Source organism: Sciurus carolinensis, unplaced genomic scaffold (genome assembly GCF_902686445.1).
Source record: "Sciurus carolinensis unplaced genomic scaffold, mSciCar1.2, whole genome shotgun sequence".
NCBI classification, from domain to species: Eukaryota; Metazoa; Chordata; class Mammalia; order Rodentia; family Sciuridae; genus Sciurus; species Sciurus carolinensis.
Genome location: NW_025920127.1, coordinates 210,949 through 234,710, shown reverse-complemented (window position 1 = coordinate 234,710; position 23,762 = coordinate 210,949). Strand labels below are relative to the sequence as shown.

Genomic DNA, 23,762 nt, shown 5'->3' with positions numbered 1-23,762 from the left:
TGGGTAACTAACTTCAGCTCTGATGTCAAGGTAAACCGTTTTGAAATATCCTTAGAGAAAAGAGTGACCATGGAGTACTGTCCTGGATTCAAGTTTTTGACATAGTTACAGAATCAGGGCTGATCAAATACTGCTAGTCATTAAACAGAGATTTTTTTTTTAAACTGTGAAATGCATGTAACATAGACCTCACCATTTTTAGGCATGTAGTTCAGTATCATTAAGTACATTCACACTGATACATGACCATCCTCACTGCCCATTCTAGAACTCATCTGACTTGGTTAAACTAAAACTCTACCTACTAGACACTACCACCCTGTTCAACCTCGACCTGACAACCGCCATTCTGCTGTCTCTGTGGAATCAACTGGATCCCTCACATAAGTAGACAACATTCAATGTTTTGCCTTGGGCTTCCTTTGCTTAATATAATGTCCTCAAGGTTCATCTCTGTCATGGCATGTGTCCTTCCTTTTCAGGGTTGAATCATAATCCATTGTATGTACATACCCCACTGTGTTTATGCACTCATCTGTCCGTGCACACTTACTTTACTTTCACCTGCTGGCTATTGTGAACAATGCTGTCGTGAACTGGGCACACTAATTTCTCTGACACCTGCTTTTGATTCTATCGAGTATTTTTACCCAGAAGTGGAATAGCCAAATCATATAATTCTATGTTTAATTTTTTAAAATCAGTCTGAGCTTTTGACGTTAAAATTGTTTTGTCTCTTTTAACATTCCTGTATTTTGTTTTCTTTTTCAATTGACGTTTCTTTAAAATACCCAAGGATATGAGTAAAACATAGCTATAATATCTTTGCTCATGAGGCAGTTTAGTACTACAGCATGTGAAACTCTTGTTTTGTAACCGATTTTGGAGCAGTGTTTATTTAGATTTTTTGAATTAGGGATGCTCAACTGCTAAAGTTTACATAGATCTTGTAAAATCTGAAAAACTCTGAAATTTGTAACTCTTCTGGTCCCAAGCATTTTGAATAAGGCCGACTCAACCTGCAGTGAATTCATTCAAAGCCATGAGGTCTAGTGTTCAGTGCCAATACAAAGAAAGTCATTTTGCAAACAGCAGATCTCTTCCTCCTTAACACATGCACTTTCTTCTGACTGTCTGGTGGGGGTGCATCTTTCTCAGTGGTGGTCCGTGAACAGCAGTGTGTTTGGGGTTTTCTTGTATTCAGAATGACTTCAGGTCCCTTCCAGCTATGTGCATGTATTGCAAACTGGTCACGTGTTGCCACAAGAGGCACAAAAAAAAAAATGAAATGCTCTTGGTAGGTTTCTTTTTTCTTTTTTCCCAAATTGGTTAAATTCCAATAAACTGCACATGGTGTTGGGTCATCTGTGATGTGTGACAGTTGTTTTGCAAGATGGATGGTGCTTGTCTCTTCCTTTCAAAAGAGACTCTTGGGGCTCTGATCATTATTTTGTTTCCTGGTCCCATGTGCTCATGTGCCTCTTGGCTGCAGGACCCCCAGTATGGTCCCCAACTTGGGGTCATGTGTTTTAAAAGAAGACAACACAGTATGGGGAGAGCCAGGCTGTTCGTGTTTTTTCATGTTTAAGTGAGATAGTTGGTGTCCAAGTCCTTTTACTCCAGCTGACAAAGATCTGTCACATGAAAAGGCCACAGTTAGCAGCCCTGAGGGAATGAGTTTGTGGTGTATGCATAATTAGAGGGCTCATAAAACCGCCAGCTGAAGGTTTGATCCTCTCCCTGTACATAGTCTCAGGTGCAGGAGGCCAGCTCACAGGCCAGTGTGTGCTGGCGGCCCGGGGGCATCAGGATTACAGGTGATATCCTAGCCAGCTCCATTTCAGATTTGGCATTTTTGGTCTGGGGCAAAGTGAGCAGAAAAGAGGAAGATGGAAGATCTGTAGCACCTGGGTCCCTTGGGGTAAATAGAGCATCTTGGAAGAAAAGGTATGCCTATAGTCCAGAACGTCCTGTGTCAGTGTCCTGCAGGGTTCCACCTATTAACTTCAGCTTCAGCAACAGCCTGCAGTGTGTTGCTTCATGTTCTGTCAGCACATTTCTTTCCTTGTTACAGGCTCATCCAGAGGTGCTGCCACAGAGCAGGTGACTACAGGTGCCAATCCCACACCGAATACTTCAAAACGCTAGATGAAAGGATTTTGATTATTTTCACCCTAAAGAAATGATGTTTGAGCAGACAGGTAGGTTTACCCGAGTTAAACATCACACAAAGTGTACCTGCATCAGAACACCCTAGGACTCCCCATTGACATGTACAATCCTTAGGTTTTTATGTATCTGTTAAGAAGGTTGGTGGCACCTGCTACTGCAGTTTCAGCTGAAACTCTCTGGCTGTGACTGCTTTGGCTTGGTCATGCTGCAGCTCTGCAGGCATCTGGCTTCTGGGCAGGTCTCTGTTCTGGGGTGCTTGTGCCTGGTTCAGACCTGTCAGCTCTCACCTTCTCAGTGTTGGGGCCTGACCTTGTCTGTGGAGGGGAAGCAGAGACATTGAGTATGGCAAGGTCTAGGAGGCAAGTCGTGGCTAGCTGGCTTGATTTCTGATGTTGTTCTGAAAAAGGAAGTGATATGGTTAGCATCAAAACTGCCACCTGCCTGGAACCTTCAAGGGAGTTGTCACTCCTGTGTTCTTGAAGAGCTGGTTTCTCACCAGGTCACTGTTTGACTTTAGTTGTGCTAGAAATTGAAACATGTGTCTCACACACTTCAAAGTGAAATTGGACGGCTTTCCAGGAGGAAGGGAAGAACGCAGGCCTTTAAGCCCTTTTGGGGCTTTTGTTCTTGTAATTTGAGGTTTCTGGTCTCTGGTTACCAAATGTGCCCAGAGGGAGCGTGGATGCTGGGTGTGGAGCATACCCATCTGCTCTGAGGCCACAGAGAGGCCTACGTTGGTGGCTGAGGTAGTGGGTGAACTGAGAGGAAGCTGTTGTTCTCAGTTGCCTCAGACACATGAACACCATATAATAATTTCAGGACTTGTGTGCAAAATAGATAGCAGTCCTCCTGCCCTTAGTGCTCAGGTCGAGCTACTGGGATTTGTGTTCATTACTGTCTTGGTGTGTCTTGGCCTCCACCTTCTCCTGAGTGGGAAGGGAAATGTCCCACTACGGAGGAATTCATTGGCACCAGAAGCACGCTTGTGCGATGTGTGTAAGGAGTAAGATGTGTGTAAGGTGTAAGCTTGACTTTAAGTTCTTGAAACCAGTGTGGCCAGCATGTTTTGGGGATGAGGATGTCAGTTTTCCAACTCATTTTATGTGTATTATGTAAATTAAATTTCTTCTTAACAGATACATAAAAACCTAAGGATTGTACATGTCAATGGGGAGCCCTAGGGTGTTCTGATGCAGGTACACTTTGTGTGATGTTTAACTTGGGTAAACCTACCTGTCTGCTCAAACATCATTTCTTTAGGGTGAAAATAATCAAAATCCTTTCATCTAGTATTTTGAAGTATTCGGTGTGGGATTGGCACCTGTAGTCACCTGCTCTGCGGCAGCACTCCGGAACTTCCTGCTCCTTCTCTCACTGGCTCAGAACCCATTAGGCACCTCTCTAGCCTCTGGTTTCCACCATTCAACATTCAAGGTATGACAGCAACATTTTTAGATTTCAATGTAAACGTGTTGGATGTACTTGGCTCTCAGCGACCTTGGGGTCCCCCTGAGGTACCTCACCTTCGATTCTTGCAGTATGTGAACTTCTTTTTCTTTGTTCTTTGTAGATATACTTGACCGTCATGTGTACTTTGACATGTCCGACATCCATGGAGTACAGCTTCCCTTCTTGTGGTTGTACAAGATGTGGAGCTACATCAGGCGTATATTCATATACGAACGTAGGAAATTGTGTGTGATTCAGTGTGTGAACCTGCACAGTGCACTTGGCTTCCCCTGGCTCCCTGGTCCTCCTCTGGAGAAAAGTCAGGCTCCCTTTTGGATATCCACATATGAACAATTAACCCTCTCAATGGGTAGTTCAGGTTTTTACAAGAATCACAGGACCACACAATCATCACTACAGCCACGAAACCTTTTATTACCCTCCAAAGAAGCCTCACGTTCATGAGCAGTCACTCCTTATTTTTGTCTGTCAGCCTTCTATGTGGACATTTCATGTAAATGAACCTGGCACCTTGTGGTCTTTGTGTCTGGCTCCTTTCACTCAGCCTGAGGTTTTCAAGCTCTGTCCATGCACACTTTGTTGATGGCTGAGTACTATCTACCCTGCTTGAGGGGATGTGCCACATTTGCTGTGTCCATTCATCAATTGGTGGACGTGGGGTAGTTTCCACCTTCGACTATGAATCTGTTGCTGTATTTGTGTACCAGTTAGTGGACGTCAATTCTCAATTGTGTTGTGCGCATTCACCTGGGAGGGAATGTCTGGGTAAGCACTGCGTCCACTTTCAACCTTTGAGGGCTTCTGGCTGTTTGCCAGCACGAGTGCATCATTTGGCCTTCCACAAGCAGCATGCGAGGGCTCCACCTTCCCCACGTCTCACTGATGCTCACCCCACTTATCATCTGACCTCCACACGTGGCCTCTGCTGCCATTTTTGGAGTACTTCTCACAGTTACTCCAACCAGGATGGAATGCTTATTTTAGTTCATGAGTTCATGAAATTCTTGCTGGTGGGGACAGCAGAATCTGCTGCTTGCATTTGCTCCCAAGGTCGACCATGGGTCTGGATGGACCATGGGCTTGAACTGGCTCTGGAGGGGCATGACTTCTTATTTCAGTCTCTAAACTATCAGGTTGTGCCAGCGAGTTCAAAAGTGTTTTCCTTTGGAATTTCCTTTCTGTAGACCTTTCCATGTCGTCTTGATCTCTCCCACCTCTCACCAGGGACCTTGAAGCCAGAGCACAGAAGGAGCTTTTCCAAGGCTTCTTCAGGCTGCCAAGAAAGGAGAAGCTGCACGCTGTGGTGGACTGCTCCTCTCGATTCCCTTCAATCATTGCCACACTGTGGGATGAATGTTTACCTCTGACAGCTCCACCTGCTTTGCCAGCAGAGAAGATGGCTGCTGTAATGTTGTCCTTCTGCTCAGAGAGGTAGACCCTGCCCCTCACCTCTGCTTGACCTGCTGTGCATACTCTGAAGCAGCCTTTTGTCATTTTACCACGTTTTGTTGAGTCCATTTTCTGTTGCTAAAACAAAATGCTTGATATCAGGTTTACTTATTAACCAAGAAGAAAAACAAAAAGAAGAACATGGTGCTGGGTCAGCACCAGTGAGGTATTGTGGTGGACAGTGTCCCTGTGGCAGGAGCTGAGTAGATGGAAACATCATGTGTGAAGACAGGAAGCCAGAGAATGGGGAGGGACCATTGGGTTGTAACAACCCCTGTTGTGGGAATGAAGCAGGTCCCATGATCCCTACTGTGGGCTGTTCTTCCAGTGACCAACCCACCCCCTACTAGTCCTTACCTGTTCAGGTTCCACCACCCTTTAGCTGACCCATTGGGGATCAAGCTTTCAACACAAGAACATTCGGGGGACACACTCCAACTATATCCCAACCAGAGCAACTTGGACTGTGAGATGGGAAACATGGGGTGCGGGGCATTTGCACTGTGTTCTCCTCTAAAGAGGGACATCTAGATGGTCAGCATTCAGGAAGGAAGCATGACCTGAATTACACCATTAACCAGTCAGCCTTCATTTTTTCTGTTTTTCCTGTGGCAACTGAAAGTTGCCTAGAAGTGATGGGTAAGAACAGTATACCCTAACCTCACACTGTTGATAAAGCTGTCATTCAAAAGTACATGCCTCGCAATTCAAGCTTTTCCTACAGCTCTTAGGAAGGGATCCTCCCCTTTTGTTGCCAAAAAAAGACAAAGGAAAAGGCAAACTATAAAAAGTTTCACCTTTAGAAAACACGTGGCAAATCATTTGACCTTTATACTTCTCTGGAACTTGTGAAAGATTTAAAAATGCCTCCTTTTGTAAGGATCAGGTCCCTCCTATAACTCTGATTCTCTCGTTGGAAATGGGAGGGTGGGCAACCTGAGTTTACTTCTGAATTCAAGCAGTTCGGTCCTTGATCTCAGGGATCTCTGCTGAGGGGGTACCACAGCTGTTACACATCAAGACCTCTGGGGTCTCGCTTCTCTTAGCATAGGTCCTGAGCCTGATTGTTTAGGAACTCAGTGTTTTTCCTTGTATGATTTCCTACCTCCATGCCCTCCTTCTGCAGTAGATGTCTTCAATTTGCAAGCATTATTATCAGTGGAGTAAGAAATCGACATGATGACCTACATACCTAAAATATTGATTTTGGAATTATGCATAGCATCAATTGACCTTGTAACCATTTTATAAGTGGAATCCTATAGCGTTGTCATTTTGTGACTTGTTTATTGCAACACACAATATCCTTAATGTTGATCCACCTCTTATCTGTTAGAATTCCCTTCCTTTGAAGGCTGAATAATAGTCCATGATAGCCTAAACCACAGTTCACTCATCCATTCATCTGTGCATGGAAGCTTGGGTTACTTCTACCTTTTGATGATTGTGATTGATGCTCCCTTGCACACTTTTCAACCTTTACACCAGGTCCTTATTGCCATTATTCCATCTTAGATTAACTTCTGAGCATGTACATGGAGGCCTGCCTTCCTTCTTTTTTTTGCTCCTTACTGTGATTCAACTCTTTCTGTTAGTGCCTTGCAAATATACATAACAGTGGGATTCATTGATCTCTATTGGAACATGCACAAATGTAATTGGTCAGTTCCGTTCTCCAGCACCTCCCCTTCACATGCCGTCTTTTGCATCAGGTAGTGCGCATGGAGAAGATGGAGGACACCAGTCTGCTGCCCAGTCCTATCCTCATCAGCATCAGGAGCAAGATGGCCTTCCAATTCATTGAGCTCACGGATAGAGAGACCTTGGTGGAGACCCTGCTTGAGAGACTGAAGCAGGTCCACGCCAACCACCTTGTGCACTATGACACCTCAACCAATGACAAGGACATGGTAGGAGCCTGCAGCATGGTGGCTTTCTGTGACGTGATAGTCCCCCTCTCACCACCTCTGTGTCAGTGGGCTCCAGAGGGCATGTGTGAGCACAACAATGTGCTAGAGATGATTGAGCCTCCAGTAGTTGGGGGTGTCAGTCCCGTATCACCTCTGGGTGTCTCGAGTGGGCATTGAACGCGATAGAGGGGCTGGTAGGGAATCACACCACTGCTTGGAGGGGTTGAGCAGGTGCCCCCCAGGTTCACGGGGCTGGTGGTGTGCTCCCTGGGTGGGTGTGGACCAGACACACCCCTCCACGGGCCAGAGGGATTGTCTAGCACCCCCACCTTCCTCACAGGCTGGGGTGCTGCCACACCCCAAGGTTGCAGGGGTTGATGCTCTTTGGAACAGACAAAACCCGCTGAGAGAGATGCTCCCTCATTCTTAGGGTTGGATGGCTGCAGAAAAGGACCTGGGTCTGCTAGGGCCTCACCTTCGAGAACTTTCTCTGACATATACTTTTAAAAACACATTTTAAACTAATACTTAATAATGGTGCATATTTTCCTCTTACTTTTTTTTTGTTTTCTTTTAAAGCCTGGACACACATCACCTGTTTTATACTTGACAAGCATGTGCAGTGACCACAAGTTTGGGGATCTTGAAATGGTGTCCTGTCTCAGCAGCAAGTAGCATGAAGACAAGAGCCCACCTCTGCACCCCAGACCCCTGACCATCATCTTCCAGCCTTTGGGAAGCCAGAACCCTGACTCCCACCTGGTTAGTGAGGCCACTCCTTCCCTGCTGTGCCATGGGCACTGGAGGCTGGGCAATGACCATGGAGGGTGCGGCACCTGAGCACCAACTCCTCTGGACCCGGGGGGAGAGGTGGCCGTGGACCTTGGGCAGTAAGGGCTCTCTTGAGGGCTCAGACAGCAGAGGGGGAGCTGGCCTTTCCCCTGTCCGTTAGTGACTCTCGTGCCATTCCTGCTATGTGAGTTAGTATCTTAAAAGATGAGGTAACTTATATGAAAATCTTAAATTAAAACTTGAAATGGATGCCCAACATATAATGGATGAATTTTTTCATGAACGAGAATATTTAGAGTTTAAAATTAATGAACCCCTATTAGCTAAAGAAGAACAGGCTGTGTAATAGAAAAATTAATATATGAGCTAGAAGATTTAAATAAACAGTTTTTCTGTAGTATAGAAGAATATAACAAAGAAGTACAGAATCTTAAGGAACAGCATCAAAAAGAAATATTAGAACTAAATGAGACAATTTTGTCAGGTTCAGAAAAAGAAAAATTAACATTAATATTTGAAATACAGGGTCTTAAGGAACAGTGTGAAAACCTACAACAAGAAAAGCAAGAAGTAATATTAAATTATGAGAGTTTGCGAGAGATTATGGAAATTTTACAAACAGAACTGGGAGAATCTGCTGGGAAAATAAGTCAAGAGTTTGAATCAATGAAATAACAGCAAGCATCTGATGTTCATGAACTTCAGCAGAAGCTCAGAACTGCATTTAATGAAAAAGATGCTCTTCTGGAAACTGTAAATCAACTCCAGGGAGAAAATGAAAAGTTATCTCAAGAAAGATTAGTACGTGAACTTGAAAATACCATAAAGAGCCTTCAGGAAAAGAATGAATTGTATGCAGTTAGTCTCAGTGAAAGAGATACCATGTTACAAGAATTAGAAGCAAAGGTAAGTTCTCTTGCTGAGGAAAAAGATGATTTTCTAAGTAAAATTAAAAATTCCTGTGAAGAATACATAGTCTCCTTAATAAATGTGAAAGGGAAGAAAGCTTAGCCATAGAACTTAAGGAGAGAGTAGAGCAAACTGCCCAATACAAAGTGAACTAGAACAAAGGGTAAATGAATTAACAGGAACACTAGATAAGACTTTAAAAGAAAAAGATCAAAATGACCAAAAAATAGAAAACCTTATGGTTCAAATCAAAACCCTCTCTGAAAACCAGGAAACATTTTCATCCAAAGCAAAGTCTCTTCATGAGGAAAATAATAGACTAAACTCTGAAAACAACCAGTTGAGTAGGGATTTGGAAGCTCTTCTGTCTCAAAAAGATTTGATCCTAAAAGAACATATTACCCAATTAGAAAAGAAGCTTCAGGTCACAGTTGTAGAGCGAGATAATTTAAATAAACTGAAAATGAGCAAGTCCAGAAGTCATTTGTCAAAACCCAGGTGTACAGGTTTTCTTAAGCAAATTGGGTCAAAGATTTCAGAAGAACATGACGAGGAAGATGTTGAGAATATCCTACAAACTGTTAATGAATCCTTAACAAAAATAAATGAAGAAAAATACAACTTGATTTTTTTCAATATGATGAAAGGATATTAGAGTTAGAAAAAGAGATTAAGTGCCTTCAAGAAGAGAATGTTGTTCAGTGTGAAGAACTTAGGTCTTTATTGAGAGACTATGAACAAGAATAAGGTCTCTTAAGGAAAGAGTTAGAAGAAACCTTGTCAGAAAAGGACGCACTACAACTTGATCTTCTAGAAATGAAGAATGCTAATGAAAAAACAAGACTTGAAAATCAGAATCTTTTAATTCAAGTTGAAGAAGTATCTCAAACATTACATAGCAAAAATGAAGTCCATTATGAAAAAGCTTATATAATGGAACATGAAAGTCTAAGGCCATTACTAGAACAAAAAGAATGTGAATTGCAAGATGTGAGAGCAGAGTTGATATTATTAAAGGTACTATTACTTTAAACTTTATTGAGTCAAATAAATTCTTAGTTCTGATCATAGACTCTAGAAAATGCATGTATTAATATGTTTACACTTTGAAGTAAATTTTTCAGTATTTAAGCTCAAGTGGCAGATTTCTGAAAAATGCTTTAAATATTTAGATGTATATCCTGTTTATTCTTACATTGATTTTTTTGGGAGTATAGATATTTTAAAACTTTGAACTTAAATAAGATTAAGTGATTAGGGCTCCAAAGTTTGTAACTAGTCACTAGCAAAACTTTAATCATGAAGATATATGAGTTTTATTCTTAAGCATAGTATCTTTCTTAAAGAGCAGTTTTGAGCAAAAAAAGTGGACAGTTTCACTTTGGCTACATTTTTAGGGTTTTCTTTAAATATTGTGATGTAAAAACTGATAAACTATAGTCATCATTGATCATTTCTTTCTTACACATATATTTGATATTTGACATGTTACTCTTGCCCCTGAGTACTATTAGTACTTATAGTAAATGCCATATACATGAGGTTAGTATTACCTAGTTTGTCAACAGAAACAGATAATCAATTTGCTTTTTTAATCATAAGAAAGTAAGTAAATTCTGTTATTGGTTTTTGTTTTTCCCTATAAAATCTAGGAGTCCATCGAGAAATCACCTTCTTTAAATAATGATCAACTCTCTTCAGTAAAAGAGCTGGAAGAAAAAATAGGTAACTATGATTTTATATGTTGTCACTATTAGATTCTGGTTAGAATAGTTCAGGAAATTAAAAAATATAAAAATTTTTTTAAAAAAGGATAGATCAAGAAATAAAGTAGCTAAGTAATGAGTTGTTAAAAACATAAGTAGCTACTACCCTTTGCCTTGAACCTCCATTGCCCCTGCTGTTTGCCTTTCCTTTCAATTGTCACTTTCTATTTAATCCAACAAAACGCTTATGTGACATCATTTGTAAATAGTTACATGATTATTTGGGGGATTTTTCATTGAGCAAATATTATTTGAATGTCCACCTGTTCTAGACACTGTTAATAGAAAGGTAATCTAAGAGCTCACTGCACAGGGGAGCTTTATAGTAGTCTGAGGTGTGAACAAAGATATAATACTGATAGCACAGGAAGTTGCCTGTTGTAAGTTATGAAAAATATCAGAGAAAAGGGTTTTCAGCTAGTTCTTTAAGATTGGGCAATATGACACAAGAAGAAAGGTATTGCAGCAAGAAGGAACTGCAGGTGTTTGTATGTTAATATTTACAAAGTCAAGGATCAGACCAGTAAGTTCCTGGAGAGGTAGTGGCCTGATCATAAACGTGCTAGTGTAATGTGCACAGGAATTGAGACTTCATACTTATTTTTTATTTCACATGTTTTACGTGGGCTAACTCTTTTATTCCCATTTAAAATTGAAAATTTAGAAGTGTTGTATAACATGCTCATGATTCATTAATTTAATAACCGATTTGATTAAGGTAGAAGGGAAGTTGAAAGAGTTTAGACTAACTCCCAGTTTCTGTGTTGGGTGACTGGGGCATGGTGGGTTGTTCAGTTTTAGACTAATTTTAAATACCAATTCAAGTGAAGATGTCAGATAGAATGCTAATGTAAATCTGAAGTTAAGGGGAGAGAACAAGGCTAGAGATAAAAATTTGTAGTTAAATAGCAGGCATTAAAAACCATAGAAATGAAAAGTTGTACCCCATTTGTGTACAATGAATCAAAATGTATCTGTAAAAATAAAAAAATATTTTAATAAAAAAAACCTATGTCATTCAAATCACCCAGCAATATGGAAAAAAGAGGATCGGAGATAGACAGTTCCCTGTTTTTAAATGCTGAAAACAAAGGAAATTGAGAAGGAGCAACCAGTGAGTTAAAAAAAAAAAAGGAACAGAAAATTTCTTGAGAGTAAAGACAAGCACAAGTAAAAGAAGTTGGGAAACATTATCCATAGCAAGTTCTGCTGGGTCAAGTAAAATGAGCACTGAAAACTAACCATTCGATTAAACAATGTAGAGGAGTTGCAGGATGTGCTAGTGTCTAAGCTTAATTGCAGTGGATTCAAGGAAAACTATGGGGGAAGAGAAATTGGAGAGCAGAATCTTGGGAGAGTTTTTCTATAAAAGCAGGGCATGAGTTTTTTTTTTTTTTAAATGGGAAAAATAACATATTTTGTATGTTTCACCTAATTGTGTTCTCTCCCCTGACGTCTGTAGCTACCTCACTATTTGTTCCTGATCTTGGTTTCTTAATATTTTTCTTGTTGCATGTTTATAAACTGTTGGGGGAAATACACTAGGTGAAATTGCTGGTCTAATGCCAGAGTAGGTGAGATGGCATTGCAATGAAATGCAGAAGTAGAACAGTTGACCTTTGCTGCACTCTGTGGCACAGGTGCACACTGATTAATAGGTAAGGACAGGAATTCAGATCATTAGTAAAGATATCAAAAAATAGGGGCTGGGGTTGTAGCTCAGTGGTGGAGCACTTGCCTAGCATGTGAGGTCCTGGGTTCAATCCTCAGCACCACATAAAAATAAAATAAAAGTATTGTGTCCACCTACAACTAAAATATATATAAAGATAACAAAAAGTAAAGTCCTGAGCACCAGAGTTCATATAGGAAAAGTAAAGAGCCTAAGGGGAAAATAATTGGGTATTTCTAATATATTACATGTTTAGCTGTGAAGCTCAAATCCACCAACCAAAAGGAGGACTGTACATAGATACTTATCCATATCTGTTACCTTTTCTACTCAGTCCCAATTTACAACCACCACTGAAAGTCCTAGCATACCACATTTCCAGAAAACCCAACATAAAGGAGTCTTAACTTTTCCAAATCCAAGATTATTAAAAGTGTACTGTTTTAGAGAACTGAAAAAAAATGGAGATTTCTTACTTTTGCCTTACTTAGATAATGAATGATTAAACTTTCACTTAATGATGATATTGATGTTTTGGCTATTTTAACTTCAAACTGAAGATTTTGTGTTCCAAAATAAAAATGAGTTTCTAGGGTTAAAATAAGCAAGTAATTTGAATGTTTTTTCCGTTTGACTTCATTTATAATCCTTTCATTTTCTGATTTTAGGAAATCTGGAAAAAGAATCCAAAGAGAAGGAGGAAGAAATAAGATAAAATTAGTTACTGTGAAAGCAAAGAAAGAACTCGATTCCAGCAGAAAAGAGGTAAGCCAATTCAAAAACACAAGATTCAAGAATCTTACATTTTAGAAAATCTACAGTTTTTCTATTCATGAAAAACTCTTAAATTTTACTCTATATTTATAATAGGTCCAGACTTTGAGGGAAGAACTTGAATCTGTTCGTTCAGAAAAGGATCGGTTGTCTGCTTCCATGAGAGATCTCATTCAAGGGGCAGAAAGCTGTAAGGTAAAACAGTTATTTTATAACAAGTTGTATTCATAACTAGTAAGTTAAAAAAAACGGGAAAGGGCTGGGGATATGGCTCAGTTGGTAGAGTGCCTGCCTCGCAAGCACAAGGTCCTTGGTTCAAACCTAAGAACCGCAAAAAAAAAAAAAAAAAAAAAAAAAACCTGGAAAGCTAGTTACAGGGGCACACACACGTAATCCCAGGGACTCAGGAGGCTAAGACAAGTGCATCATAAGTTTGAGGTCAGCCTTGGCAACTGAATAAGACCCTGTCTCAAAAATTAAAGGGCTGGGTATGTAGCTCCATACTAGAGTGCTTCTGGGTTTAATTCCCAGTACCATCAGGAAAAAAAAAATTGAGGAAGGAAGAGATGGAAGGATGGAGGAAGGAAGGAACTGAAAATCTGGAAATGTAAAGGTCCTGTCTATAAAACAATCACCTTGTATTTTTGTGCTTGTTAGTAAATCTCTTTTTTCCCCCCGCTTTTTTTGTTTTTGTTTTTGTTCTGCTTTTGTACATTGTATTGAATTCTAATGTCAAGATTTTAAGTGGTTAAACCTTTTTTCTTAACTCTTCATTGACTTTTAATTTTTTTTAGTTGTAGATGTTATTTATTTTTATGTGGTGCTAAGGATCAAACCCAGCGCCTTGCACATACAAGGCAAGCACTCTACCACTGAGCTGTAGCCCCAGCCCTGGCTAGCCATTAAATAGTGCCTTTATCTACTGTTTTCTAAAAGTAAATTCTGTTTGGGGATTTCTTAATAAAAACCAGTAAGAAAAGGATGTCTGTTATTAGTATTACTATTTAATATTGTTCTGACCAAGTTGAATGAATGTGAAGCTTAACACGAATTGTAACAGGAAAGTGGAAGTATTGTTATCTGGAAGTTATATGCTTATCTACTTTAATAAAATAAGTCTAGTATAAAAATAAAAAATAAAATTCACCAAATCACCAAATGCAATATAAATGTCATTTCATTTCTTCATGTATTTATTTGTTCAGCAAATATTTAGATGACTGGACTGAATTCTAAGCTCTGGACCTTATGGTGGTCAACCAAACAGACTACCACCAACCAAATAATCCTAAATTCCTGACCTCTTAGGACTTAAATTCCAGTAGAAATAATGGGCAAACAGAAAAAAAAAAGATGCAATACAGACCATGTAGCAAAGCAAGGTGAACAGAAAGAAGTGAATGAGCAGTAATCAAATAGGATTTGACAAAAAGAAGAAAATCCCATAGTAGACAAAAAATAAAATTTTGAGAACTTTAATGAATACTTGGGCACTTAATGAAGAAAACTTCAAAACTTGTGTAGGGTAACTGAATATTATTTGAAATACAAATTCTCAAATTGTTTATAAATTCAAAAACAATTTATTAAGAATTCTAGGGTGTTTTTTGGAGGGGTGTGTGATCATAACAATTATTCCAAACTTTAAATGGAAAATAAACTAGCAAGATTAGCTAATTTTTCTGAAAATGTAAAAGGGAAAATGACCTCTTTACACACTATTTTTTTTTTCTTATCAAGGTATAGAAATATGGTAGAATTCTAATGTGAGAATCAGATTAATCTAACAAAAGAGACAGAGACTTCTGTATAACAACAACATGTACTTTTATGCCAGGCTCTCTTCTAAGTGCTTTACATGCCTTAGTATGCTTAATTCTCAAAACAATTACAAGAAGTATGGTAGCAGCATCACCAGTTTATAGGTGAGAAATCTAAGGCATAGAGACTCCAGGTCACAGACTGAAAGTTCTTAAGAGACTTTAAAGTCCCAAAACAAATAACATAGCAGAGGTAGAATTTTATCAACTATTCCATATCTATTCTTTCACCAACTAAGCTATACTATCCCAGGAAAATTTAAAAATAGAAATCACTGCCAGGCATGGTGGCACACACCTATCATCCCAGCAGCTTGAAAGGCAGGAGAATCACAAATTCAAAGAGTTAGCTGAGACCCTAAACAATTTAGTGAGACCCTGTCTCTAAATAAAAAATAAAAAAAGGGCTGGGGATGTGACTCAGGGGTTACGTGCCTCTGGTTAAATCCCTGATACCAAAAAAAGGGAAGAATGAAAGAAATCACTGAAGAAGTAATTAGTAACCAGGTACAGTGGCACATGCCTGTGATCCCAGTCCAGTGACTTGGGAGGCTGAGGGAGAAAGATCCTAAGTTTAGGACCAGCTTCACCAATTTTGCAAGACCCCTCAATAATAAGGACTAGGGGTGTAGCTTAATGATAGAACACCCCTGAATTCATCCCCAGGGACAGAAGAGAGAATTAGAAAACTATTTGAGAGGATTTAGTTAGCTTTTTATTTTATTGCACACACCAAAATAATTTTGCATGGTTTAGGATTTTTGAAAAGTATTTTCTTTAATCTAGAATAAAATACTTTATCCTTTAGCAGATTCTTATGTACGAAAAGACTTTTCTAAATTTAAAAGCAATTTAAGTAGTTTCTTAAATTGAACTTCATAAAATTCATATACCTGGTCTTCCTCTGGAGGAAATTAATGGATTAGATTATAAGGTCTCTTAGAATATAAAGGAACAAACTCCAGTGTAACTTGCTCACGAAAGAAGAATAAGCTCATTTATAAATTTTAAATTGGGTTTTTTTAAGATCTCTTTAAATATTAAGAATACTAATCTTTTGTCATATTTTCATGTGTAGATTTATATTTTCATTGCCATATTTTTGTATATAAATATTTAATATCTCAAATGGACTTATAAATCTTATGTCAGGATTGCTTGATTATACAATCTGTCCTATTGAATGAAAAATAATAACCTAAAGTTAAATATTTGTGTCTTTTATTGAAGAATCTTTTATTACAATATGATAAGCAATCAGAGCAGTTGGATGTGGAAAAAGAATGTGCTAGTAATTTTGAACATCAAATAGAAGATCTTTCTAAACAATTAAGAAATTCAACTTTTCAGATAATTTCAAATTGAGTAAATTCAGACATGAAAATTTTAATGTCTTTTAATCTCCAATACTTTTTGCATAAAAAAATTAAAATACAATCAGGAATGGGATTTCTTTCTTTCTCCACCCTCTCCCCACATACCCCCTGCCATTAGGAGATGAATTTAACAAAACAACTATCCTGTCTTGCTTATTACTCTAATCTCAGTCCCACTGGATTTGTTTTTGTTCCTGTTTTTTCTTTCGTTTTTCTCTTTTGCTCTCTTGGGGGTGCATCTGGTCTTTCACAAATTTTACCATATAAATATTAACACTGATGGGTTTTGAAATTTAACACTGTAATCCTGTGGAATTTATTTTGAAATCTTCATTTTTCACACTTTGCCAATATTCTTGTTAATGTATCTTTTCTTCCTCTCTTGAATATATTTTCTGTATGTTTACAATAATGACCATTTGTCCTTCCATTGTGAAAAACTAAATTCTGATAATGAAGATCTCCTGGCTCGTATGGAGACACTACAGTCTAATGCCAAGTTATTAGAATTACAGATTTTAGAAGTCCAGAAATCCAAAGCAATGGTGGACAAGGAATTGGAAACTGAAAAACTTCAAAAGGAACAGAAGATAAAGGTAAAAATTGTCCTGTGAAATGATTCACATATGTATAGACATATTTTTATCAAAATGTTATTTGAGGAAAAGACTTATTGAAGGAGCATTTGTGCGTTCATTAATTGCTTAATGTATGCCAGCTCTAAATTTGAGAATCTAAGGTGTGATATTTGGATGTATATTTCTTAAATATTGAAAGGTCACCAAATTTTTTGAGTCTTTGGGTCAGTTTTATTTTATAACCTCTAACACAAGTACTTTTATTAACATTGGTTGAGTTGTGAGAGGTTTTCTTTTTAATTTTAGGAACATTCTAGTACCATGAAAGAACTTAAAGAGCTTCAGGTACAACTTCAAAAGGAAAAGAAACAGCTTCAGAAAACTATGCAAGAACTAGAGCTTGTTAAAAAGGTAAAATAAAACACCAAGAGTGAAAACTGATGTCAGTGTTCATATTATGAAGCTATTTTATACTTCAAAAAGGAATATTTTAAAATGTTGTGTATAGTACTAAAATAACCCTTATAAATTTTCAGCCCCAGTAAATTGGAATTTTAATTTATTTCTCTGACTTTTCAGAAGAATCTAGGCTTTGAATCATCAGTTTGATTTTATATATCATATTCTATACATGAGTGTTACGTGACCTATGAAGATTTAGTTAATGTCAAAAGAAAACTACAGTAAGACCCACTTAAAATATTAATATTTCATAAGAACCCTCACAAGACTAGAACTACTTGTTGTGGTTAATGAAAGTCATAATGAAATACAGTAAAACTAAGAAAGTTGAGCTTTTAAAATATACTTTGATTTTACGAAATTAAAAATTTAAGTATCCAACATCTCATTTCTTTGTTACTATTTACACTGTTCTGTATTATAGGAAGAGCAGAACAGCCTGTGAATTCCTATGGCATCATGTCAGCAATCTAACAAATGAAATTAATAACTGAATCCTTTGTAAAATATTCAGGATGCCCAGCAGACTACATTGATGAATATGGAAATAGCAGATGATGAATGTTTGATGAAAGAACTAAATCAGAAGTTAAATAATAAAAACATTAACATAGAGGATTTGGAGCAAGAAATAAAAATTCAAAAACAGAAACAAGAAACCCTACAATAAGAAGTGAGTGAATAAAACAAAATTTACTTTACCTTAAAATTGTTTCATTGTAACAGGTTTGGGGGAGGGGGCCTTACCAGGTGTTTTTCATCTCTTTTAGGATGAGTCTGGCGTAGCCTTTACTTACAGGTCAGGGTGCAGCCCACTACTAGGAGGTTGCTCTTCAAAGTTCTGCTGAATGCCTAGCTTCTTTTTGGATAGTTCCCATCCTATCCTAACACAGTACTAAACATTATTTAGGATCAGCAGGAAAGTAAAAATATTTGCCATTATGATTTTTATAGTCCATATAGGTGCTTGATGCATTCTTTCATGTTTGTTATTTAAGTATTTGTTATGTGAATAATAGGAAGATAAAAGTAATCTTTGTCCACAGTTTGCTGATTGTCAACAGATTAGGAAATTTTGAATAGTAGTGAAGCATTTCTTTTTTAATGTAATTCTATCCATTTTATCTATATATTTTTTTGAATATAGGAGTTAACTTGGGGTTGAACCCCATAGGCCCTCTACCACTGAGCTTTATTCCCAGCTCTTCTTATTTTTTGTTTTGAGACTGAGTCTCAACAAGTTGCTAAGGCTGGCCTCGAACTTGGAATCTTCTTGTCTCAGAAATAGCTGTTATTACAGGTGTGGGCTACCACACCTGACTCCATAAAATATCTTCTGTTGTTAGCAATGAAAACTATCACTTTCCCTTTAGGCTTTTTTTTTTTTTAGCTGTCAATGAACCTTCATTTTATTTTATTTATTTATATGCGGTGCTGAGAATCAAACCCAGTGCCTCACATGTGGTAGGCAAACACTCTATCACTGAGCTACAACCCCACCCCCCCTTTAGGCATTCTTTATCTACATCTCATAAATGGGTATGTTTTATTTTAATTCAATTCAATTTTTTTTTTTTTGTACTGGGAATTAAACCCTGGGCACTTAACCACTGAGCCACAACCACAACCCCAGTCCCGTTTGTTTTTTTTTTTTTTTTTTTTTGTATTTTATTTAGACACAAGGTCTCGGTTAGTTGCTTAGAGCCTCATTAAGTTACTGAGGCTGGTTTTGAACTCTGATCCTCCTGCCTCAGCCTCCGGAGTCACTGGGATTATAGGTGTGTGCCACCATGCCTGGCTACATTGTCATTTTTGTTTGAAAATAGTTGTGGGTTTTTTTGTTTGATATTTGTTTTTTTGGTGTCAGGGATTGAACCCAGAGGTGCTTAACCACCGAGCCATATCCCTGACCCTTTTTAAAATATTTTATTTAGAGACAGGGTCTCACTAAGTTGCTTAGGGCATTGCTGAGTTGCTGAGACTGGCTTTGAACTCACAGTTCTCCTGCCTCGGCCTCCTGACCTGCTGGGATTACAGGCATGTGCCACCACACCCAGGAATTGTTACCTTTTAAAATAGCAGTCAGGAAACTATAGCCCACAGGCCAGCTGCATGATTTTGTAAATAAAGGTTTTACTGAAACAAGCCATGTTCATTTGTTTATAGTGTCTTTGACTGTTCTTGTGTTACAACACCACAGATAAATCATTGTAATAGAGACTAGTGGCTGGCAAGACTATTTTATTTTTTATTCAGCCTATTAAGAGAAGTTGACCAGCCCCTATTTTAAAGAAATTAAAAATTAGGGATTTTTTTTTTCAATATTTACCCATTTCTGGGGTTCTTTGTTCTTTCATGTATATCCAAATTCCAGCAGGTATGCGTTTCCTTTTGTTGAATAGCTTCTTATATCTTAAGTATAAACTACTGTCAGTTAATTCTTGCAGCTTTTATTTGTCAGAAAAAGTCTAATCTGCCTTCATTTCCAAAAGATGTTTTACTGGGTATAGAATTTTATGGTATATTTTTCCTTTTTTGTATCCTGTTTGTGTTTATTCAGCTTCTTGGATGTGTAGGGTTTTTATAAATTTTTTTCAAGTTTGGTACATTTTGGCCATTACTTCCTTTGATTTTTTTTTTGTCTCAACTATCCCCACCCACCTGAGGACTCTCCTTAGATATATTAGACCACTTGATATAGTTCCATAAGTCAGTGATACGCTATTCCTTTTTTTCTTCTATTTTGTTTTCTTGCTTGCTTGTTTGAGTTTCGTACTCTCCTAGCTTCTTTTTGAATAGTTCCTATTACTGTCTTCAAATTCTTTGATCCCATGCAGCAAAATATCTACCTTAGATACTGCATTTTTCATTTCTATTTGGTTATTTTTTTATATTTTCCCTTTCTCCATTATATGTTTTATGTTTTTCTTTAAATTCCTGAACATATTTAATAGCTATTTTGATGTCCTTTTTTGCTAATTTCATCCTTTTTATTTCATGTGTTTATTTGTGTTGATTGGTTGATTTTTTTCTTCCCTCCTTGTCATAAGTAATATTCTTCTGCTTCTTTGTATGGGGAAAAAAAAAGTAGATGTGAATTTTTCATTGTTGAATTCTAGATATTTTTGTGTTCATTTAAAAAATTAAACTTCAGTAAAGTTATTTGTATATCAGTTTTGTACTTTCGTGAGTTATTTTTCATCTCTTTTAGGATGAGTCTAGAGTAGCCTTTACTTACAGGTCGGTTTCAGTCCACCACTAAAGGGGTGCTCTTCAAAGTTCTGCTGAATGCCTATATACTTAGCAAAGTGTCTTCACTCTGCCTGATGGGGAATCAAATGATTTATAGCCCTGGGAGTTGTCCAGATTACAACTCTCTATTTATTGTTCTTTCCACAGCAGTTCTTTGCATTTCAGACTACCAGCTCTATTTCAGATTCCCATCCCTGCACCAGTTCAGAAATTGCTTCCATACAGTCAAGACAAGTAACATGTTTGTTGACCTTGTCTCAGAGATCACAATCCTACACTGCCATTGTCCAATGTCAGAAAAAGTTTTTTGCATGTATTTTGTTCCATTTCCTAGTTTATGACAGGAAGGTAAGTCTAGACTGTTTGTTACTTATGGCCAGAAGTGGAATTTCCATAAAATAATTTAAGGTGGCTACAAAGATATTACCATACAGTAAGATTTTAGATATAAGTGGTGAGGAAGTAGCATAAAAGAAACTATTGAGATAGGTCTCAATAGTAAAATCAAATAAAAGATTAAGACATAAAGTATACATCTTACATATTTTGCTAGAGGTCTCCTATAAATTTTACTTTTTTAGCCTCCCAGAAGTCAGAGGAAAGGCAGAAACATGAGTTACAAGATTTGTAGTATCCATAGTAAGAAAGCAAGCTTGTGAAGAAACAATTTTCTTGGTACCACATCATGTGAAAGAACATTCTCTCAGATTTTTATAAAGGGAGGATTGTTTGATGTAGGACTCAGACCTGACTTGTATGTCACACAGTACCTGAAGAACATTGTTAGAAAACCAAGCCACATGTAACGAATGATTCAGAATCTTAGAATAAAGGGAAATCTTTTGTTTGAAATCTTTTGTTTGTAAAAGCTTCATGTGTGATTTTGAAGTTAATGTTAGTTTAGGAACCACTGATAAATTAGACTGATATTCTCAGCAATGTCCCTACAATTAATAACAGCAGATCTTCCATGCTTAGCCAGTGACCAAATCACAGCTCAAGAAAGGCAATTCCATGAGTGAACAAAGTTCAAGTGCACAGAGTTCATCTGCCTATATCCAGGGATAAAAATTAGACTACCTAGATAATTAAATACCTGGATAATTGATTACATGGTTTCCAGATAATACACCATGCATATACCATATTTTCCAAGAAAGTTCTTTGTGCAAATTGAATGGCAGAACTCTAGGTTATATTCCTGCAAGCAAACATTTTGCTTTTGTGAATTAGTAAATTCATATATTTTTGACAGCCTGCTGAAAGATAAGCTAGATACCTTGGAAAAACTGAAAAGGGGTGCTTATTCAAGAAGACCTCCCACTTCTCACTGATAAATACCTAAATACAGAAATGAATGGAACAGGAAATGTTGAATTCAGAGGAGAGTGATGTTCTCTAGACTGGAATGATTAAAGCTGGGGTTGAGTTGTGTCTTAAAGATAAGTTTGGAAAGAAAAAGAAGATTAGTGAAAGACTTTCTGCAGCTATAGTGTGAGCAAAAACTAAAAGAAATACTATCTTAGGAGTCTTAAACTAGTTGGAGTGAAAATCTTCACCTATAAAGGAGAAGTGACATATAATTAAAATAGGCATTACGGTTGGTATCCCAGCCACTTGAGAGACTGAGGCAGGAGGATTTGCAAGTTCAAGGCCAGTCTCCACAATTTAGCCTGACCCCATCTCAAAATAAAAGAACTGGGGTTGTAGCTCAGTGGTAAAGTGCTCCTGGGTTCAGTCTCCATTTCCAAAAAGGAAAAGAAGGAACATAATTAAAAATGTATTTTTGATCTTGTTCATGAAGGATGTGAATAATGGGGTGAAGTATTCAGTTTACTTTTAAAGATGGGGAAGATTACTGTCTGCTGTATCAGAGTATTTGGATGATAGAGAATCTGGGAAAAGTCTCCACCTCATGGCAGTGACATCCTTGAAAGACTTGAGTAAGGACTTGTGGTAGCAAAAGAAGCATTAAGATTGTGTTTCACCCAGGTGTAGTGGTGCTTGGATTTAATCCCAGCAGTTGAAGAGGCTGAGGCAGAAGGATTGCAAATTCAGGTTCAACCTCAGTAATTTAGCCAGGACCTAAGCAATTTAGGAAGATGCTGTCTCAAAATAACAATAAGAAAGGCTGGGGATGTGGCTTATTGACTAAGCACTCCTGTGTTCAATCCGCAGTACCAAAAAGAAAAAAGAAAGTGTTGCATTAAAAAAAATGTAATTTGCTCACTCTGCGTTATAAATTGAGGTAGATACATCTTAATCTCAAACCCTTCTATCATTTCCCATCTAACTTTTCAATTTAATTCTCATTATTCTCACAACTTCTAAAAAGGGCTGTAAACCTTCTTGAGACATGGTGTTTTACACAAGTGTATATTTCATCTACTGTGTTTCTTCCTTTCATAACCTCATTCTCCTCATTATTTCTTTCATGCCCATCCCCACAGAACAGGAAGCATTTAAGACTGAATTCCTGATTCTAATCCTAAATGCTTACTTTTCTGTGAAACCTCACTCATAGTTTCACATAAAGTGAATATAACCTGTAGACATGGAACCACGTAACTGTTTTTCTTTTCTAACTTTTAAATAGTGCTCTCTCGCTTTTATAACTCGTAGAGCACTTTGAAAGACTTCATGTGTAATTTGGCCTTTATAAAATACTTTTCAGAACTAGGTAAATATTTTCCAGGAAATAACTGAATTAGTTTACTACAAGAGTATAGTTAAGATACTCCTGTTCCTGTTTGCCAAATAATGTAATCTATGTGTGTGACTTCAAGTTTGTACAATTAATCATTGCCTCTGATTTTTCAGCAGCCCAACTACATAATGTCTACGTAACTAGTCTAGATCAGGAGTTAGGCACACTTTTTCTATAAATGACAAAATTGTAAATCTCTGCAGCTTCAGAGACAACGAAGTCACTGTCATATAGTCTTGGTTTATTCTACAACAGGCTGCAGCCAGATTTGTCCTGCTCATTGCAGAGACTGCCTGTGGACTGCACAATGAATCCACTTATTCCTACTTGATATTTGCTGCTTCTTTGCCTCTGTAAGCAAGAAAGTTTTTCTTTATTAAGTTTTGATTGGCTACTTAGTGTGCTTTCATTAATAATCCCTCTCACAAAAAAATTTCTGAGTTACTATCAGAAAAACAGATTACCAAGTAGGTATGTGCCTCTAATATGTAGAATTATAAATATCTCTTTTGAGGTACTTTTTAAAAGTAGATTTCTTATCTTTTAGAGATAGGGCAAATATAGACATACCTTTACTTCAGAGATATACACTGAATATTTACAGATGAATTGATTTGCTTTAAAATAATTCAGTGGTGATTCGAAGAGTAGTT

The 23,762-nt window shown here is 37.6% G+C and overlaps 1 pseudogene; it reads left to right on the top strand.

Annotated features, from left to right (window-relative positions):
* The window catches only part of LOC124973967 (GRIP and coiled-coil domain-containing protein 2-like), a 30,399-nt pseudogene extending 12,401 nt beyond the window's left edge, over positions 1-17,998 (top strand).
* The last annotated feature ends 5,764 nt before the right edge of the window (positions 17,999-23,762 follow it).